Raw genomic sequence first — 22152 nt, 5'->3', positions numbered from 1 at the left:
TTATAAAAATGGGAAAATAAGAGAGAGTGAAACTAGATCAAAGAGGAGTGGGAATCAATAGTTGACGTCACATATTCAGTTTCAACTACCCCTGAGGTCTAACAGTGGAGGTATTGAATAAGCAGCTGGATGGAAGATTGGGAACTCAGAAGAGAGACTTTTTTTTTTTTTTTTTTTTTTCAAAAGATGGATCTTTTGGAGAGCATTTGGAAAACAGGACTGAAAGATCTCACTTAGGGAGAAAGTAGGCAGGGAGAAGAGGGCTCAGAAAAACAGACCAAGAGAGAAGGGACAGGAGGAAAGTAGAGAGTTGAGAGTGAGGAAACTCAAGGGAAGAGAGTCCAGAGGAGGCCATACTATCAACTGCCTCTTGTGCAATGCTGCTCAATCACCAGCCCTATGTCTCCCATTCAAAGGTTCTACCTTCAGTGCTTCCAGTTAGAGTTTGAGCTTAAAATAGTTTGTTTTCTCTGACACTACTGTCTGTATTTATATGCCGCTCTTCTCCCAATTGGCATCATGTGAGCTGCTCTGGAAAATATGTATCTCTTTTCAAAACTTCATGACTTACAAAATAATTTCTTTGTATGCCACCTAAACTTTATATTTTGGTCTGGCTATCTTAAACATGGGCTCTAAATTTGGTGAAAATGTATGCAGCAATTGTCATATGTGTGGTTAACAAATAGGCAAAACTGAATTTATTATTTCATTAACAGATATTCTTTGTAGGCAGATGTTCAGTGAGCTATAATTTATCTAATTAGCTCTAATGCCACATTCTAATCTAAAAAATACTTTTTTAAATTGCCAAAAATGTGTGTGTGATAACAAAAAGAAAAATTTAATTATAATTTTTGGTAAAATTACTGATAGATTTACATTCCTTAAAAAAATTATTTTAAGGCTTATATTAAATACATTGCTGGAGAGAATTTAAATTGGTACAGTCACTCTGGAAAACAATTTGACATTATATTTTTAAACTTTTTAAAATAAATATGTAATGTCAAAATTTCACTTAATGTAAAGCTCTCTAAATTTTCACACATTTAACACACCTCTATAATCAGCACTGAGATCAAGAAGCAATACCAGTACCTCAGCAAGTGTTTTGATGGTTTAATATAATATAATATAATAGGTCGGGTTTTATATTAATTTTTGCTCCAAAACATGCATTAGAGTTGATTGTCTGGCTAGGTCTTATTTTCAGGGAAACAGGAGATATATATATATCTCCAATATAAACTCTTGCATGCAGCTTTCACAATTTTACTAAAATGTTCAGATCATAACTGCGTGGTTGTAGCAGCTTAAAATTGCAAACAACCCATATAACAATTATCTGGAAATAATGCCTTGTATATACACACTGGAATATAATACAACAGAGAAAAGTAAAATGACTGAACTACTCCTAAGCACACTAACATGGCTAAGTCTCAGAAACACAATATTGACTAAGAAAAGCAAATTCCAGAGGAGTAGAATTGCATGACACTTTCTTTATCAAGTTTTAAAATAAGCAATATATTTAGCTCTGTAAGTATACATGTGTGACAAAAGCAAACAAGCAAATAAATACCAAACAAAAATAAACACAACATTAAGGATAATGTTTTCTTCTGAGGTGAAGCAGAGGGACGGGATAGGAAGAAGTACAGAGGTGAGTTATAATCTATCATCAAGAACAGGAAATTTTGAGAGTGAAATAGGGCACTATTAGTAATTAAACCAGGATAACACTAGTAAACACAGACTGCCCCAGCAAACTGGGACATGGGATCACTCTAGTTATTGATAACTTTCCAGTTCTTAGGTTGAATAGTGAGTTCATGGGTATTCCTTCAATTTTAAGTAATTAACTAATTAATTAATATAAATTAAAGAGGACCATTCATGACCAAAGACTTTAATGTGTCATGAATTAAGGATTTATGATTGATTCCACTCGGGAACCATCTGAGGTTGAAACATAAATAATGCTTTGTGAAATTGAAAATATTAATTATTTAGTGGTACAGGCCTTAAAATTAACCCTTGGAGGAATGATTGAAAAGGACAGAAGAGAACAGCCAGTTCCTAAAAGATAGTTTAATTCAGGAAAGGAGATGAAAGAGAAAAGATTTAACCATTATCCAGTTCTGCTTCTCCCTCCCCACCAAAATCCTGAGAGTCCAAGATCACACTGAAACAAATGTAATAAATCAAATAATTATTTGATTCTATACCCGACAGAAGTTGGCCTAATTACTTAAGAAACTCTGGGCATTCAGATGGGTTCAAGTTCTACCCATTTATCAACCCAGAGTAATCGGATACTGACCAAATTGTTGGAATTGCTTTGTGACTGTCCTTCAATAGCTATTGGAGTTTTGAAATTCAGTTGTATCTTCAGGTTTACATGGGATGGTGTTTAAAATCTTTAACTGCCAAAATAACCCAAGAAACAACTAACCCAAACATGTCCTAGCCATGGTCCTAGAGCAGGTGCCACAGCCTCCGGTGGTCCCGGCATAACCTTTCAGCTGCTACATCATAAAATGAGTCAGGTGATGGCCAAGGAAAAGCCACTGTCACTAGAGTGGAAGCAATGACCGTTAAAGATTTGGGTTGTGGCTTGTAACTAACCAGTAAGGTGTGTAGGTGAATATTTTAAAAACTGGCACACCTAGAGGAGAATAAAGGATTTGTTTGGACTAGAATGTCTTTAATTTGGACTATATTAATGAAGGACATGAATATAAATTGCCTTGTTTTCACAAATGAAAAAGAGAAAAAGGAAAATAGAGCATTCATTACTAGAGCCTTTCCCAGAAACTTGAAACCTTAAGTATTATTAGTTTTATGAAAATCTCTCTCTGAGTATGGCCATACTGGAACATCCCAGCTGAGTATTTGCCTTAAATGCACATTGACTATTCCAGACCCTACAGGTTCTCAGACCTAACCAGAGTATGTTAAGACCTTGCCACTGCCGATGACAATGCCAGAGCAGACACAGTCAGTGTATCTGGCTGCTGCTGTTTAGTTTGTACATAATTCAATTATAAATTTATTTTGACTCACTGCATTAGAATTCTAATCTTCAGGAAATACTTATTTTCAACAACATTATAGTAGAATATGAAGTAACTTTGGAATCACTTCCACTGTCAGAACAATCCCATTATACAGATGCCTAAAACACAGAAACACATATGATACACATTTGTTGTGTGAATGAATAAAGGCAAACCCTGATTTAAATCCCAGATTTACCATTTAGTGCTAAACCTCTTCAAACTCATCTTTAAAGTGAAGAAAGTAATAAAACAGAAGGCTGCTGTGAGGATTACTAAGAGAAACCAATTCACATGATAGATGCTCCAAAACAGTTATTGCCTTCCCTTCCTTCAAGAATACAATGAAAGAACATGATGTCTTGAGCCCATAAGGAAAGCATGGGGTTTCTCTGCTAAAACAGCTCTCAGAACCCAAATAACCAGGTTTCCCAACCGTTCTAATTAACCTAGTGTCAACATGTTGACTAGGTCTATGTCACTGTGCCTCAAACTAAATGTCATTAAAGATTGTGAATTCACACTGATATTGAATTGGGCACACAAGGGAGTGTGTTCTATCTAGGATGACCGAAGATGGGGAAGATGGAAATAACAGTAATTAGTGCCACCTAATAGAGAGAAGAGTGGAAGGTAAGACTGCTAGGACAATATTCAAATTATAAATGTTTGTTATAAATACTTTTTGGAACAGGATAAGTTATATTTAAATGAGATGCTAAATTTAATTAAGAAACATCAGCAGATATAGGAGAGCAGAAAGAGCTTAACTAACCAGCCTTGTGGTTACTAACACCATACTATCATTAAAGATTACTGAATTATTGTTATAGCATCATTGAATGATGTGTAAGTTCTTATGCCATATATATAATGAATACATTAATTTTGTTAAATGTTTAGACACATTAACAATATATGATAACTTTTTCTCTAGGAAATAGCTCATGGATGTCAAAAGTTTTGTATTTCAGTTTCATCATTGCTATTTAATTTTAACTGCTATCTTAAATTACCCCAGTTTGCACATCTGGTAAAGAAATTTTACGTAAAATCAAGCCGTTTCTTTTCAATCTATCTCATTTATTTTCTGAACTCTACTTTTATATCCCTAATTATGAACAAAGAGTCCTGAGAAGTAAATCAATTTCCACTTCTAGCTACATTTCAAAATGTGGAATATTGAGTCTCATGGAATGTTCAACCTCAGAAAGACTGTCCCCTGGGACTCACGGAATATATTTTATAGCAGTTTAGGAGAATAACCAATAGTTTTTATGGCACTCAGGAGCTTTGGATGGGCAGAAGACCACCAAGAAGTGGAATATGTTTTCAGTTCTGTGGGTGTTACTAGAAGGGATTTGCTAAACCTACAAATTTCCTCTTCAGGTCACTCACTATTAAGTCAAGGTGACATATATAATATCTATACATGTTGGTGATGTAATTGCAACAAATTGTTTCTGTCAAGATGAATTTAAAATACATTTTTATCCAAATTATTTTAAGAATATCAGTGAAAATAATATTTCCAAGTTATGAGAGAACACTTTGTTACTTCCTACAGAGACTTAAAGAATAATGTGAGATCTAGTACACAAAAAAATTGTGTTTATATCTACAACTGTTTCATATCATTTTGAATCTCTACCTCAGTGGTCTCAAAGGGTAAAATGTCATGCATATATGGTGAATATCAAGAGTCCTGAAAAAAACAGTGAAATAACATTGTAACAATGAGAACTGACTATCAGTGGTGAGAAGGGTAAGAAAAACCAAATAAATAATAACAGTAATAATAGCAGCTAACCTCTAAAAAGTTTCTAGTTTGTGCAAGGTATGTGGTAAGCAGCAATTCTATACATTATCTAATTTAATCCTCATAACAATCTTCTGAAAAAAAAAGGAAGGTCAGAATTGGAATTTGAATCCAGATAAAACACAGTGGGAATGAGAGCATGAGGACTCTTTTAGCCTATTCTCCATGACAAATAGTTTCACAAAAAATGAACTTGGGCCTGCATTCCATTCCTCAAAGTAACTCTCAGAATTGCAATTTGGCAATATCAACCAGAGGACTTAAAAACCTCCATATCTGAACTTCAACTTTCATGAATTTTATCTAAGAAATATCCTGAAATGGGCATTATGTAAGATATAATAATAAAGATTTGGAAAGGGCACAGACAATACTATGGTCAACCTACATGATAATCTACTATGCACCACTGTAAATTATTTAAAATAGTTTCTGAGCATGGGAAGAAATCCATTTGTTCAAAATGGATTGCTAAACTTAAAAATATATATCCCTATTGGGATAGAAACAAAAGTGTGTATATATACAGGCGTGCCTCATTTTATTGTGCTTATGTTATTGTGCTTTATAGATGTTGCATTTTTTACAAATTGAAGGCAAGATCCTTAACCAGCAAAAAGATTATGACTTGCTTTAGATAACAAGAGATACTGTTATAGATATCAACTTTATTTTTGAGATATTAACTCTATTTTGGTCTGGAATTGAAACCACAATATCTCCAAAGCATTCCTGTATTTTGAAAAGTTCTAGATAAAAATACATCAAGATGGGAATGTGCACTACTTCCCCCAGCTGTGTCCAGCATACAGCATCAAAAGCATGCATGGTGAAGGAGAGATGGTAGCAACAAGATGTCTTCATGGACAGAACTCTGGTGTGATTTGGGATATTGTTCTAAGCTGTGTAACCTGGTTCCCTGGCCATCACTAAACTCCTTACTACCTTTTAATAAGTCCATTTTCTGTTTGAAGTATCCAGAGTTTATTTCTGTGGCCTGCACTAAGAATCTTGATAGATACGGGTCTTCCTTACAGTCTTCAGTAAAGCCCTGTGTGAAAACACAAAGCTCTGCTCCAAGCCAGTCTTCTGAGAGCACACAGGGAAGAGGCTCAGGTCATCAGTTTTAAACGAACAGAATAATTTAGACCCATGATTTATGGAATTACAAACTGCAATTCTCCTCCCCAAGATAAATTTTTTGTGCAATAGAAGAAACACTGGTAATTTCTGAGATAAAATTGAAACTAAGGAAACCAAGAAAAAAACCTGCTAGAAGCTGGATTCCCCAAATCCCACCAATGCATACTTAGACTAACAAAGGTATGTCAAATTTGGACATTTGGCTATCAACCCACTGACTAATAAAGGTAATAATTATCCCTACGGAAAGAGCTCTTCAGAGGAATTCAATTTCAAGGTCAGGGCCCAGATTCAAGACATAAGAATCCACAAGATACAAGTTTATCCAGTCAACAGAATGCAGAACTCCTGAGAGTTTCATAGCATACTTTACTCAGACAACTCCCACACCCTGAAACCAGCATCGTGTGAAGTGCTAAAGCTATTTCTACCCCAGAATCCTAACACTCCAAAGACGTAATGACTGACAAGAAAAGACAAGTAGATATCTAATTCCAGACAACAGAACACAGAGACAGCCATTTTAAAAAGGCAAATACAATTGATTTTATTTTTACATCGGTACTGCATGTTATACCTGCCTCTCTCAGTCCACGCATGTCACCTATTAGGGCATTCCTATGACCATTTGACTGAAGAAGAAAAGCTCAGACCTCGTTACAAATGAGTTGCATGATACAAGGTCAGACAATTAAGTTCGCGAACTCATCCTAGAAAGAGTGCTACATATCTCATTGCTGAATAACACTATGATTGTCTTCAAAGTACTCCCCTTGGGAAGCTATGCACTGATGGCAGCATTTAGTCCACCCTTCAAAGCAATTTTGGAACTTTCTTTCTGGAATGGCCATCAGAGCTGTCATCTTATTACCCTTGATGTCCTGAATGTCATCTAAATGTCTGCCTTTCAATATTTCCTTTATCTTTGGGTAAAGAAAGAAGTCAGTGGGGGCCAGATCTGGTGAGTAGGGAGGGTGTTCCAATGCAGTTGTTTATTTACTGGCTAAAAACTCCCTCACAGACAGTGCCGTGTGAGCTGGTGCATTGTCGTGATGCAAGAGCCATGAATTGTTGGTGAAAAGTTCAGGTCGTTTTCGACTACCTTTTTCATGCAGCATTTTCAGCACTTCCAAATAGTAAACTTGGTTAACTATTTGTCCATTTGGTACAGATTCATAATGAATAATCCCTCTGATGTCAAAAACGGTTAGCAGCAATGTTGCAACAAGTTCAGGAACTTAATTGTCAGACCTGTGTGTTGGTACCAGCCAGCCATGGATTTCTGTTCTACTACATACCCACTCAAAATTGTGTCAAAGAATGTGAATCCTCAAAGAATATGCTGAAGGGATATTGTTTCTTATGGACAAAACTGGGGTGGGGCAGTAAATTTGGTTCTTTAGTTTGCCTGGGAAGTGAAATGACCTGAGGGACAGACTGGTTTACAGGCAGTCAGTGGCTAGTTGCCACTGGAAATGGTAAAAGCGAATTGGAAGACTGGTGAATGTTGTTAGGGGAAAAGTTAGGTGAATGAACTAAGAATGAGCACAAAGCTTTACAGGGGTTTGCATCGACGTGAAATGTTCGGTGAAAGACATCCACTATTGAGGACGCTCTTAAATCAGATGGGCAAAATAATCCATACAATAGATTTCAGGCAGCATCCTTCCCTATAGACTCCAGTGCTTATTCAACAGATCCATGTTCAAAGGTATCATCTTGCTAGAAATAGAGGCATCAAGGGCTCAACAGCGTACACCTCACGTCTACTTCACCCCCACAGCAGAGTTTCCAATGTAGTAATACAACCTTGGTGGCCAATGTTTAATACCTGACATAGCATCATTCTCAAAGAGATTAGCAACTCCGTGATAGCATGCTGAAGGCAGGTAACGTCTGTAATTTTGAAGGGGCAGCAATTTGTCTTTACTAGACTACATACCTATTATGTAAATGGATTGTCTATACATCTTCTATTACTATCATCCATGAACTTATGGAAATATCTTGCTTATCATCACAGAATCACACAACACATTGGATCTGATTTCACAGCAAAAAGTGCAGGAATGTGTTTCCACCCATAAAATTCACTTGTATTGCAATGTACCCCAGTATCCAAAGGAAACTGATCTAATAATGAATGGCTTATTAATGATTCACTTATGAAGTTAGCTGGGCATTCTGGTTGTGTTAGGTGCTTTGAACAAGGGACCAGTGAAAGATGCTGTGTCTCCCATGTCCAGCATATGAGGGTTTGGGGACAAAGTAGAAGTAGGAGTCACCGTTTTCACTATTACATCAAATATCTATTATTTGCATCATTTTTGCTTTGTGATCCTTTATAAAATGAAGGTTTAGAGGCCTCAGTTTCCAAAAGAGAAATATTTTCATTAATGACATATCAATATTCAAATTGAAATATAAGTTTTGAAACTACCACCTGGAGAGTTTGGGGTTCTTCTCATATTGAGCCATCATACAAAGAAAGGGAATACGGGTATTTTTTCCTGCTTACCAACAGGAAATCAGTTTGCTGAAACATGATGGAATTCACTGGGACCTCCAATATTAATACTCCCAAGCCTAGTAGTAAGCTCCTCAACAGTTACGTACTCAGTAAGGTCAGAACCACTAAGCATTCAGAAACTTTGAAAAAGAAGTCTTGGCTCACCAACTAAGTATAGAACCCTTACCAACTGAGATTCTGGTTGAGGGCAAGAAGGACATCAAGGGTTGAAAAAAGGAAGCACCCTCAAGATTAGAGACAGAAACATGGGCTATATCAGCTTTGCTTATTTTTGTTATGTATATATTAACAAATTATTCATATTTTACCCCCTATATATGTATATGTGGTGATCAAAAAATACAGTGAATATTTATATTAAAAAAAATTATTACAGTAAAAGACACATTGCTATTAATCCCCCTCAAAATACTCTCCCTCGCTTCAAACTCACATCCCATCACTCTTGCCACTTTCTAAAGCAGTTCTGGAAGTCCTGTTTCGTGAGTGTCTTTAGTTGCACTGTCATGGTTTCCTCGATGTCCTGAATCGATTCAAAATGTTTTCCTTTCATGGTAATTTTGACTTTGGGAAAGAGCAAGAAGTCACATGGTGCAAGATCTGGTGAATAAGATGGATGAGGACACACTGTAATGTTTTTATTTGACACAAATTGCCCCGTACCAGAAGCAATGTATGACACGCAGCATTGTCACAATGGAGGATGAAATAAAGACACTCATGAATGAGGACTTCCAGAACTGCTTCAGAAAGCAGCAAGAACTATGGGATAAGTGTGTTTGAAGAAAGGAGGAGTATTTTGAGGGGGACTAATGGCAATGTGTCTTTTACTGTAATAATTTATTTTTAATTTAAACATTCACCATATTTCCGATCATACCTCATAGATACATAAACATACACACATATATTCATATATGTGAAGATTGTTGGTGATGCTTAGATTTTCATTTAGTTCATTAAGTGCAATACTTTGAGGAACTGCATTTAGACCTGATAAAGAGGTCACAGTACCACCAGGAAATCTTCACTTTGAGAGTGAGCAAAGAATGATAAGACTCTGTTGCCCTTTTATGGGAAATGTGAGAATATCTTCATTTGTGTTTTAGGTTGTATTTTATTAGACAGAATCTTAAAGTTGTTGTATAGGAATAAATTATATATGGTTGGAGAGAATACATGCTGCATAGCAAAAGGAGTGGATTGTGACCCTTCTTTGTACTTTTGCTCACAGATTCATTCCCTGCTTTTACTCTGCTCTCCAGGAATTGGATTTTTGCCAATATCATTTCCAAGGTGACTTTTGTCAATGGCACTCTAGTGAGGTGAGGTAAACGGGAAGCTGTGATATGAGTCTGGTGCCAAAGGAAGGGAGAAATCAAGCTCTCCACACCAACGCTCCCCCAGCTTTAGGGAGAACCTCATGGATCCATGTTTGTAATTCTAATCTGAGTTCTAAACAGCTCCTTCCACTGCGATTTCACCTCCTGCTGAGTGGTCTTGGTTTCTTAGCTTTTGTAATATTTCCTTCTCCCTTTGCCCTCCAGGCCTAGAAATGGTAGCACTTTGGTGACATAGCTAATGTCAGGGTTAGTACAGCAGCCTTATTTGACTTTTCAGCTCTTCTAATAACTTTGCAATACATTTTATGCTCCAAAAGTTCAGCTAGCTGGCATTGGTTCTGTTTTTCTCATTCAGCCCTGCCTGATCACAAAATTTTGGTAGTTCAGGTAAAAGGTAGTTTAAACCATGCTAGCTGGAAGGATCAAGAGATTTCGACAGAATAGAGGAATTGCTGATACGTATATTGCAAGTGTTGAGAAAAGGGAGGAATCAGGAGCACATGTGGTTTTCTATTTTGAGCAACTGCATGAATAATAAAATCATTTATTGAGAGGCACTAGATAGGAGAAGGAACAATTTGGAGGTAAAAAATAAGCACTCCACTTTAGATGGGCTCATTGTGAGATCCCTGTCACAGTGCAAAATGGATGTCTCCAATTGGCAGCTGGTTAGTGGAATCTAAAGATTTGTAGACAGACCTAGCCTCCTGATCTTCATATTTTAGTGCTAAACCCTCTTTTTCACTTGCAATTAACTTCTGAGTGATTAGATTCTAGCTTCTTTTCTGATTCTTAATCCATGGGTGGAGGGTGGGGGTGGGGAATGAAATTCCTAGGAATATGTCCATTTAAACTATACTGAAATAAAATAAAGTACTTTGGCTATCTCAGTTTACCAAAAATAACGTTACATGATTCTGAGATGACAGAAATAAGTGAGGATGGAAACCTTGAGGCAGTACTCAGGTGCTTGTTTTGATACTCTCAGAACTATGGAAAGCCTAACTACTTGACGGCCAGTTACACTTGCACATCTTGAGAAATTGCCCAAGGTCATAATCAATTTGCTGCCTTAGTCCGCATTATTAAAATAGGAGGGAAATAGGAGAAAAAAATAGGAGGTCTTGTTGACCTCAGAAAGAGAATCAGGAATCTATAAAAGTTTATAAGCACTTTGGTGCCTGACTGAGGGGTGTTCAAGAAGCACTAGTTAGGATTTGGCTTTGTGAATTTAGCCATATTCTCATGTTTCTATCACCAAATAGTTATCATCCATTCATATATAAAACACATAATCAGGAACCAGGAACTATTAAGAAGCAAGAATGGATAAAAAAGCAGGAAAATATCACCAATATTTTTTCAAAAAAGAAATTGTCAAAATATCTTTCCTAAATTTCACTCATGTACTGTTAGCCCCCATGTTTTCTTGAGATGTGTTCAGTTTTATGTTTTCTTATGGTGTCTCCAAAGTTTTGTGGAGGGTGACATAAGGTGGGAATCCAATCCTACAGTAAATGTTTTCTTTATACTTCTGCTATATACTCTAAATTTCCAGTTAATGTGTTTGGGATTAGGGTGTGTGTACTGAATGCATATTCCCACTGATGGCTGGCCATGTGGGAGGAGGGGAAGTGATGAGCAGTAGAGAGGAATGGATATGGGGAATTCCCCTCCTTAAGAGGTCTTATAAAACTGAAGATTCCCATGTCTTGAAAGGTCAAGGAAAGAATATAATACACTTATGAAAAAGAGCCTCATTAATCCAGTTGTTCTTGGCCCAGAACAGCAGAAGAAATATAAATGCTGTCATCGCTTATGTGTGAGATAAAGGATAAAAAGTGGGAATCTGTTAGTTTACTGCAAAGATCATTCTTTTGGTTTGAGAACATTGCTGGAAATAACCTGAGCTGAGAAAAGCTCCCTACGAGGAATACATGTTATGGGAAACTGTTAAAGTCAAAATTTGGTCACTGACCTTCTCGATGAAGTTTAATCAAGCTGCAAGCACAACACCAAAAAAAGACAGCTGCTTGAAGAAGGGAGTCCTCAACAAGCCAAGACATTTTACCTTTCCTCTATTACATGAGTCGCGGATAAGACACGAGTGTGCGATAAATCTCTAGTTCATGCATTCAGAGGCTGCACTAAAATAATGATAGACTATAAATCACAGGAAAATGTTACCTTTATTTTAGGACAGTCAATAGCTACAAATAGTACTCACCAATAGCACAGATGTCTAGTGGATATAAAAACAAATGCTTGGCAGTTGTTTAAAAATAGGAAGTCCATGGATTTGACCTGAAATATATTAGAAAACAGCAAGTTTCATCGTTCTGTCAGGTTTCCAGTTTTGCATTTCACTTTTTTTCTTTTTAAAACCCATGTTCTGTTGTTGAAGGTAGAACTGCAACTTTAGAAAAGTGAAAAAAAATTTTGTCATACGTTTCTTAAAAAGCCTTGTAAATATTTGTGTGGATCGTGTGTGTGTGTGTGTGTGTGTGTGTGTGTAATATTTGAGCTTTTATGTAAATTTGTTTTTCTTTGAAAGTTTTAAGGATAGCTGAATGCTATAAATTGAAGTAATTTGAGGCTGTTAACAAATGGGAGGCTCCTTCAGGAACTAGAGGGACTGGAACTAGGATTTCAGTGTGCCAACTATTAGCTAATTGTGAGGATGACACTGCCTGGCCAGACTCTCAATTCACATCCCAGCATCTGCCTCCAAAGAGCTGGTTACAAGAAAATGCTCATTTGTTGCAACTATGACCAAGTGCTCTGAAATCCAGTTGTTGGCATTAAAAATGGAGAACCTTCTAATAACTGTGACAATGTCAAAGAGGCTACCACTCCTGGAGAGGTAGGAAACGCAGACTAGGTGTTTTAGCGACCACTACCACTACAATTTATATATCACTTTTTTTTTTTTCTTTTTTTTTTTTTTTTGCTAGAAGACTGGAAAAACTAGAAGCTTATGGAGAAGTGAATACCACTTTTGGAGAAAAAAAAATTTTTTTCTTTACTTGCTTCTTTTCTTTTCTTTTTTGCCCTACGTTTTTTTTGGTGTGGAGGAGTAAGATCAGGAAATCGGGCAAGTTGGTTTAAACAACTGAAACTACAGAAATTTGAATCTTAACTTCCTAGAGGTTTAAAGTAAAGCTCAGTTTCCTGTGATTCTACATTTCCTGGGTTTAACAGGGACATGGATCTCAAGAATTAAAATATGGTGAGAAAGTCTGTCCTACTAAGATTTTCTCACCCCAGCAGGAAAGTACCATACCAGAAATTTCACAAGAAAGTCTGTTCTCATGAGACTCGCAGCCAGACTGCTAACCATTTTGATAAGTTCAGAAGTTTCAATCAAAAAGCTTTCAAATCCCTGTCCCAAATGACCCCACAGATCCCTTTGAGAGCCACCCAACACCACTCCACAGTTCCCATAAACACTTGGACCTTTCCCTGTGAAAGCTGACAAGTTTTCCCGAAAGTCCTTACATACCACACTAAGCCTCATCTTGCCAAATGTGCTATCTCTGTGGAAACTGCTGGAACTTTCCAAACAGATTTTATGCTAAAGGCAAAAAGTACCTCAGTCACCAACATGCCCACACTGTTTTCTGAGATTGACAGGACCTAGATATTTCATATGATATGTATAATGTCCAATAACTTTTTTTCTCTCTATGACCAAGTTGCTCTCATAAGACTTTGTGAGAAAAGTCTCATAACTGTAGTAATTACTGATGTCAACACCTCTGTTAATATTCTGGAACAACAAACATTTCACATCAAATCTCCACGTGGAAAAGGGGCTGCTCACCTCTACTTTGTAAATTAGCTATATGATTTATCTGCAGGAAATATTTCAAAAAATATAGATTCAGAAAGACATCTACCACATGATGGCTTTTCCATATGGCATCTCATAATTATTTTGCTGTGTGTGAACATGATGAAAACAGTTTCATAATTCTCCAAGGGTCAGAGTAAATTATTTCAATTAGACATATTTCAGAGCAAACATTACCTTAGGGTTTATTAATAATATTACCTGAGAAGGAACAGCTGCCTTTCATGCATAAAAAGCTGTCAGCTTCTTACCACTCCTTACTATAGAAAGCCTTTTGTGACTTTAAAAAAAAAAAAAAAAAAAAAGGCAGATTTTCTCATGCTTTACCTAAACACAGAACTTGGCAGCAGGGACCTGGATGTAATCCTCAGCATGGGAGCTAGTGGGTGGATTTTTTTTTTTTTTTCTCTATAAACTCTTGTATAAACCACACCAGTCTCCTGGTATTTATTCTGGTTAATACTAGAAATTGTACACAGATCCAACAGGCCATGTAAAGGAGTTATGTGACTTCCTGAAGCCCTTTCATGCAAAATTCTTACTCTAAATGTAATTCCAGAAAGATAGGACATTACAGCCGCTTAAAAGGAAAGGTTTATTCTGTTGTCTTTTTCTACTTCTCACTGGAGCCTTGCAAATATGAAATAGGTCAATTGGGGCAATGTAATAACAGCAATTAATATGACATTAATAGGCCTATATTGAAAATTCAATGTCCATTGAAATGTTTTCAGAAGTAAATCACATAGGTAGCTATATTTATAATAATTAAGAACTTTCTCCATAGGTTGGTTGCCACTTTATAAGAGTTAGTTGGAGCTACATATTACTGCAGCACATCATTTAAGTTTTGCTTTATAATTAAAACATGCATATTTAAAAAAATCTCAAAGCACAAGAGCCTATAAGTTGTGCGATAAAGATATTAGGAATTGCCCCCCCCATGTCCAAACAATGTATCACCTTGACAGCTCTGACCATAATAATGATGGGATAATATCGGTAAGACTCCATACCAACATGCTCTGCTGTTGGCAAAAACTTACCCAGGCAAATTTTTATTTGTCATGGTAGAACTGACAAAGAATTTATTTCTCTGGTGTTTGTTGCTTGTTGGATGAAGGTTGGTATAGTAAGTGGTAGAATTAGTCAACATCAACTCTTTAAATATTACTCTGTTGGCACTGAGGCCCCTTGTGATTTCAGATTCTCAGGGAATACTAGTGGGACCAGGGCTCTGACCTTATGAGGGTTTCTTGAAACAAACTGAATTGAAGCACTGTGACTGAAATTTAACAGAAAACTTAAATGTAAACATAATCTTTCATGTACCTACAACCAGTGTTCCTTTTCTCGAGCATACATGAAGCCACAGCTGAAGCAGCCCTCCACTAACAGCAATAAGAAAATGCTGAGGGAAAAGAGAATTATCAGGATACTGACATTAGTCTATTTTGCCACTGAATAGCTATAGTTGAGACACTGTACTTCTAGAAATTAAAATTGCAATCAGAAAGCCATTCGTATAATTCTGTCCTACTTTATTTTAGAACAAAATATCAGTAAAAAAAAAAAAAAAAGGGACATCATAGAATTTTAAAGAAACCCGTGTTTTGTTTTGTTTTCATATTCCTGATAGAAGGACAGAACATCCCTTCCACTTTGTTGTAACCATTGGGGGGGGGGGGCGGGAATTAAAAAAGGAAAACACAATTCTCTGCCATAGCATTGCTTCTTTGCCATCCTACAGCCTATGCTTTCCAGTTTTCATTTTTCCTTATCTGGCATTCTGGCATGTCACATTCTTATGTTGTACTTGTTTTGACCCCAACTAAATAGCGAAGGACTTAGAACTGAAAGCAGAGCCATAATTAGGTAAGATGAGATTTGGAAACTCCACTATGTCATGAATGAACCATTGGCAATAGGTCAATGCTTACTTATGGCATCATTTTATTTCTTGTCATAGTGGCCTCCATCTCAGTAAATGGCACCATCACCCACTTAGTTGCTCAGAACTAAAAATCAGAGAGTTATTTCTCTCACACCCCACATGTAAATCATTAGCAAATCCGATAATTTCTCATCATCTCCTGGGCTATTACCATAAGCCAACTCATTACAATCATTTGTCTGTACGACTGCAGCAGCCTCCTAAATACTCTTCATACTACTTGCTTCTACTGCTACTTCCTATGGATTCACCTCCACACAGTTGTCAGGAATCCTTTTAAAAGATTAATCAGATTATATTTTGTCCCTGCTCTCACTCTTCCAATGCCTTCCTTCTACCCTTAGAATAAAATTCGAAATCCTTAACATGGCTTCTAAATCCATGCAAGATCCATCCTCTGGCAACCACTCTGACTTAATTGCCTATATACGTCAGCTTACTCATTGAACTCTGCCAACACTTGCCTTGATCTTTTTTTATACCCCTAAGCCCTTCCCATCTCAGGGCTTTTACACTCTGCTTGGAATACTTGTGTACCAAATTTTTACATGTTCCACTCTCTTACTTCATTCACCTCTCTATTCAAAATTAAGTTCACAGAGTTCAACCTCTACAATCCTACCTAGAGCAGCCAATAATGTTTCAATCATTTTACTCTACTTCACATTTATTCTTATAACTTAGTTGACATTAAAATATATACTTATGGATTATATTTATTTACTTAATTGCTTTCTTAATTATTTTCTCTACCACCAGAAATATAAGCTCCATGAGTCAGAGACTTTCTGTGTTTCCTCACTGCTATATTCCTAGCACCTAAAACACTGTTTGGCACATAGCAAATGCTAACTAAATATTCATGATATAAATGAATATTTTTTTTACTCAATTCAAAGGTTTGAAATATATGAAAATAAGTGGCAGAATATGTCAGACAGTTGCATTACACATTTTACATATTAAAGGAAGTAAATGTGTATTAATAACTGGTTAGCAAATACTGATTAACCAACATGAAGAGAGTTACACCTTGATAGTACACAATTTTCACACCTATGCCTACTATGACAAAAATGCACTGACTCTCTTTGGGTTTATCTACTTGTGCCCCATTCAAAGCATCTTGTCCACTTTTAATGTTTCACTCCAAAATCATAGCTCCAAGTTCTACTTGTGTAGCAATTGAAAAGGGTAAACTACATAATCTCAAAGATCCCCTCAGTTACATAATTCTACCGAAAATTTAAGGGGCATGACAGAAACCTTAGAAAAAGATGGAAACTTAACGGTGATTCTCAATCATTTACTATCCCATATGTTTTAGTTTATTAGCTACTTTATACATAATTTTAGTATACAACTAAAATAACCTGACAGCCCAGATTTTCATTTGCCAAAAAAACTACAACTTCCAAAGTTTGGCATTCCTATTGAATGTCTCTAGCAAGTTTTACAATCAGAAGAATGAGAGGCTAATCAGGATATTAGAAAATCACAGCCCTGATATCTAATAAGTAATTCACTATTCATCCCAAGCAGGTTCTCTTCATTTTGTACTTTAATTGCCTAATCTATAAAATAATGTTGAATCACAGCACACTTATTAGAAATCATCTAAATATGGTCCCATTCACAAGTTGTTTTTTTCTGGAAGCAGGCACTGAGAGTGAATTTGATAAACAGAATATGTCAGGAAAAAAGTCAAGATTGGGCAGAGAGAGAAGTTCAACAGCCCTGACAGTCCCATAGCTTTTGGTCAAAAGATCATAGGAGCTCTAGAGCATCTCTAGCCCTTCCAAGTGGACCTGTCTTGGGCAGAAATGGCTGGATATTTATACCTGCCTCAGTCAGTCATTAGATGGAGATGGTGTTGGAGGCAGGAAAAGTGTATCTTAGAGGAAACAGCCCCCAGAAACTTAAGCAAACCCTGGAGGAGCTGACAGATGAAGATGGTCTGTTGGCAGTGGGAACAATAAGTCTCTTCTTGCAGGAGGATCTGGATGACACATTTCCATTTTTTTCCAGTCCTAGAACCATCTAGCAAATCATCTTTACCTTTTGTGTTAACACCAAAGAATAAGATATGTGCCATAATGGACACTTTCTTAAAGACCATTAACATAATAGTACTGGATACGTTAATACTGTGCTTTTTAGTTTCAACGTATAATGGGCAATGGTCATAAAGCTTTATGATGTAGACTGAAGTATACATGTATCTGCAAATGCCCAGGTTTCAGGGATAAGAAAGAGAGCTTAAAGTACGTCAAATGTCATTTACAGGCTAATAGCTACCACAGGGAAGAAAAATTATCAGATTTTTAAATTGCTCTTTGGCTGGACCTCTTTCTAGATTTATCAAGAAAACTGTCTTTAGCTATGGGCCTACTTAATTGGCTGTATTTTACAAACTTCATATCTCACACCACTGTAAAGTGTTCATCAACACATTCACACTGGGGGTCCCAACAAAATGTATACAAGTGGACTCTTCGGTCAACGTTGCTCAAGCAGTAGTTCACCATAATTAGAGTGTCTGGATGCTGATGGTAACCACTTTGAGCACCACTCGTAATTGCAGAAGTCAAATGTGACTTGTATTCATCTTTTGTTATTGATATACATTGAGTATTACAATGTTAATAGTTTTTTTTTTCCTTTCTTAAAATGGGTATACATTTTTGTGGCACCCTGCATATATGTTGCTATAAAAAAAACAGAGGTTTACTTAAACATAAGAAAATTCTTGAATTTTCTAAATATTCTTTTGTTAATGTCATTTGTCCTGGAACTGTTAATCATAGAATGTTGTGTTTCCCTGAAAATAAGATCTAATCGGAAAAAAAGCCCTAGCATGATTTTTCAGGATGACATCCCCTGAACATAAGCCCTAATGCATCCTTTGGAGCACAATTTAATATAAGACCCGGTCTTATTTTAGGGGAAACACGGTATACCACGATTTTTCCTCCCTCTCTCCCCTCCCCGCTTAAATACTTTTTAAACCACGTTGGCTTTTTTTTTTCTTGTTTTTTGAAATACTCACCAATTGGCTTAGCCCCCTTTTTTTTCTGCTGTGTCACCTTTTAATACAGGTTTTCATCACCTCTGCAAAAGGGATTTTTTTTCTCCCCAGTGAAAAAGATGGATTGGTAAGAGGTCCCACAGCCTATAAACTGTTTCCTTTTAATTCAGGCCCCAGCAGTTTGGCCTGGCTCACTTTCAGGTAGTACTATAACTTGTCTGAACCCCTGCTCAGGGCCTCTGGCTAGTGTATTTATGCCTGAGCACTTGGGCCATCCTTGAAGTCACTTCTCAAAGAGTGATGGGATCTGTTTGCTCACCTCCAGTCCTCATTGTAATGAAGCATGCATGCCCTTGCTTTACAACTCCTGAGGTTCTGACCTCAGGCGGGGAGGCTTTCCCTGGAAATGGCCCCAGGAGGTTACTCCCAACTGCCCAGTTTAAGTATAAGATACTGATAATAGTGTTAAGGGTTTTCTATTAAGAGTTTTCTTTTCTCCTAACATTGTCAGCAGTTTCCATGTTCGACCTTAATATCCCACATACAGAATATTGGGAGGATCTTTTTAAAAGTCCTAAAGCTAAACCTGTTAAAACCTCCCTTTAACATTCAAACTAGTCAGGCTCTTTGTGTAAATTACAAATTTTGCAATAGTGTGTTCATTTTAAGTAGGGTGGTATAAAATGTGAAAGAACAAAGAAATCTTTTCATCATTAGTGTCATTGCCAAGAACAGGAACTGATGTTATTTGAGCTTTGATCTTTGTTTTCTTCCCCCCCACCCCACCCCATGGCTTAATTCAATTATGTATCCCTCCTTTACATAATACAAGTCTCACTCCTCCTCAACTCCTCCTTAATTACAGACTATTCAGGGATCCTAGATGTCCTGAGATCCAGCCAGTGTTACGTTGGCATTGTTTTATTCTAACCTCCACTAGGTAATGCATGTTCTAGACAATTTTCTTTTTAAGGCTCCCAAATATCAGACTGCATAGATAATAGCTTGTTCAGTAATCAGTAGATTATGAAGTGGTTGAATCATAAATGAAAATTAATGGATAGATTGAGACAAGAGCCTCTTAGATTCCTTTGATGAGATGATATAGCAACTTGCATCTAACCTGTCTGCTACTCCCTCTCATCCAATTAACTATGCAATTGTAAATGAAAATATTTCCAACTGTGTTTATATTGTAGGCCTTGTCATATACAGTTTTAAAATAATTGTGGTCAAAGATTGAAGATTTAAATGGAAAATTAAAACTTCTTTCATCTTTATACCTCACCTCTCTACCTAATGCTTAGACTAGCCTCAATTAGTTTTTTTTCCATTTCTGGGGGAAAAAAAAGAAGAGTGAGGTAAGAATTGATAGGCCAGTAAAAGCAGTGACCTGGCACATCATGACAGGTTTTGAAGCATGTTTATGTGATCAGCCTATTATAGAGCAAACTGAAATCAAGGAGATTCCTGTCTTCTAGAAGCTTACCATCTGTGATTAGAAAAAGAAGACATTAACAAATGAAAAAGCATTAAGCAAGAATTTGTATAAGTAGTTGAACGTGGAAAAAAAATGATAGTGTGTGAAATAAAGTATTAAGGGGAAAAAGTACCTGTGGATTTTATTGCAATCTGTCCTTTAAGGTGTTGTGGAAAAGGGATTTTGTGATGGTGAAGTATGAATTTAATAATCCAAAGCTAGGAAGTTCATCCAGATATGAAGTCTTATATGAGAGGATAACCAGTGGATGAGCTCATCAAGACATTTCTTCCTTGTAGTACAGTGAGCCAATTTCATATTACCATTCTGATAGCAATATTTTAGTTTTTCTTTCCTTGGTTCAAAACATTTCCACAAATTGCAATTACTTCCCACAGAGTTGAATACATTTTCCTTGACAAAGGTGATTATTAGGTATTAAAGTCTAATCCCATAAGAAATTTGTGAATTGTTAAGTCTATTTCTTAACTAGTCAAGAGCATATCCTTATTTCTCATATGTTTTCATGATAATGTAGCATGTTATCACCTGCTTGTCAGGAGAAAATTCTTTAGACAAAGATAGTCCTTCCAGAAAAGCACAAAGGAAGTTACCTTGCTCTAAATATATCATGATGAATTTTGATCTTTTCAGTTCTCTTTAGATTTTTTTTTTATTTTACCAAAAAAAGTTTGTCCATAAGTTTAATAGTAGAGATGAAAATATTAGCATAAAACCAAAATGCATTTGAAGGAAAAAATAATCAGATTGCAGAAAGCCATTTATACAGAAAAAGTGTATTTTAGAATAAACTTGTAAAAATGTCACAAAACTTTATATGCAAAATAAATAACATTAGAACCATTATGTAAAAATGGACAAAAACATAACTTTTAGACTAACATGTTCTGCCCTTCATGTTTTTAGTACATCAGGAAAAAAATATAAACCATTTGAAAAAAGGTAATTAATATGGTAGAATTATTAAACATATTTTAAATATAAACTCTACAAAGGACATAAACATGCAGAAAATATGTAGAAAAAATAGTCATCTATAGTTTCACAAAATATTTCATTATATTCCACAAAGCAGAAATTATAAAGAACACATTCTCTGACCACCATGCAATAATATAAGAAATTCTAACTACTAGGAAATTTACAATATTTTTTTTCTAAATAATTTCATTGGGAATAAAAAGAAATAAAAACAAACAGATAAGATTATTCAGAAAATGGTGAAATTAGTATATTATATTTTAACTCTTATGAGATGTAGCCAATGTGACATACAGAGACAAAATTGTAGCCTTGGAATATTTTTATAATTAATAAGAAATATGAAAATAAACCAAGTGTTCAATTTAACAAATTAGGAAAAAAAACACACTTAAGGGAAGTAGGAGAGAGATAAAAGCAAAAATCAATTATAAAAGAGGAAGTTAATAGAAATATTAAATAAATGCAAGAAGTATAAAACAACAGATAAACTTCCTGCAAATAAAATCAAAAGAGAAATGGTCATGATGATAATTATAATATCATCAAATAGGATGTATTGGGTGCTGTCTCTGTAGCAGATGTTATCCTTAAAGCTAGTTATATTGTTTCAGTAACTTCTTAAAGCAAAACTCTGAAGTGTTTATTTCATTTTTTTACAAATGTGCTCACTGAAGTTGGGGGCTTAATATATTATTATCATAAAGCTCTTAATGTATCAAAGATGGAATTGCAATGTAGTACCCTCTCTCCTTGACTCTATAACCAGAACTCCCAACAACTATACTATTTCTAACAAAATCATTTGATAAAATGGTTATAAAAGATTAGAATGCATAATTCTTAATTATTTTGCTAAATTGGATGAACTGGGAAATCTTCTGGTAAAATATACATTTCTTAATTGTATGACTTTAAATAGTCAACCCATACTT

At 35.9% G+C, this 22152-nt stretch overlaps 1 long non-coding RNA gene across 1 annotated transcript in view; it reads right to left on the bottom strand.

Annotated features, from left to right (window-relative positions):
• Positions 1 to 22152, bottom strand: part of LOC141567392 (uncharacterized) — a 131039-nt gene that overhangs the window by 93114 nt on the left and 15773 nt on the right. The window contains exon 2 of the long non-coding RNA XR_016019674.1: positions 12128 to 12204. This is a non-coding gene — a long non-coding RNA (uncharacterized LOC141567392). The remainder of the gene's footprint in view (positions 1 to 12127; positions 12205 to 22152) is intronic.

Source organism: Rhinolophus sinicus, chromosome 17, assembly GCF_057876585.1.
Source record: "Rhinolophus sinicus isolate RSI-liver-muscle chromosome 17, RSI-T2T, whole genome shotgun sequence".
Taxonomy (NCBI): Eukaryota; Metazoa; Chordata; class Mammalia; order Chiroptera; family Rhinolophidae; genus Rhinolophus; species Rhinolophus sinicus.
Note: the sequence above shows the minus strand (reverse complement) of the source record. Positions and strands in the feature narration are given on the sequence as shown.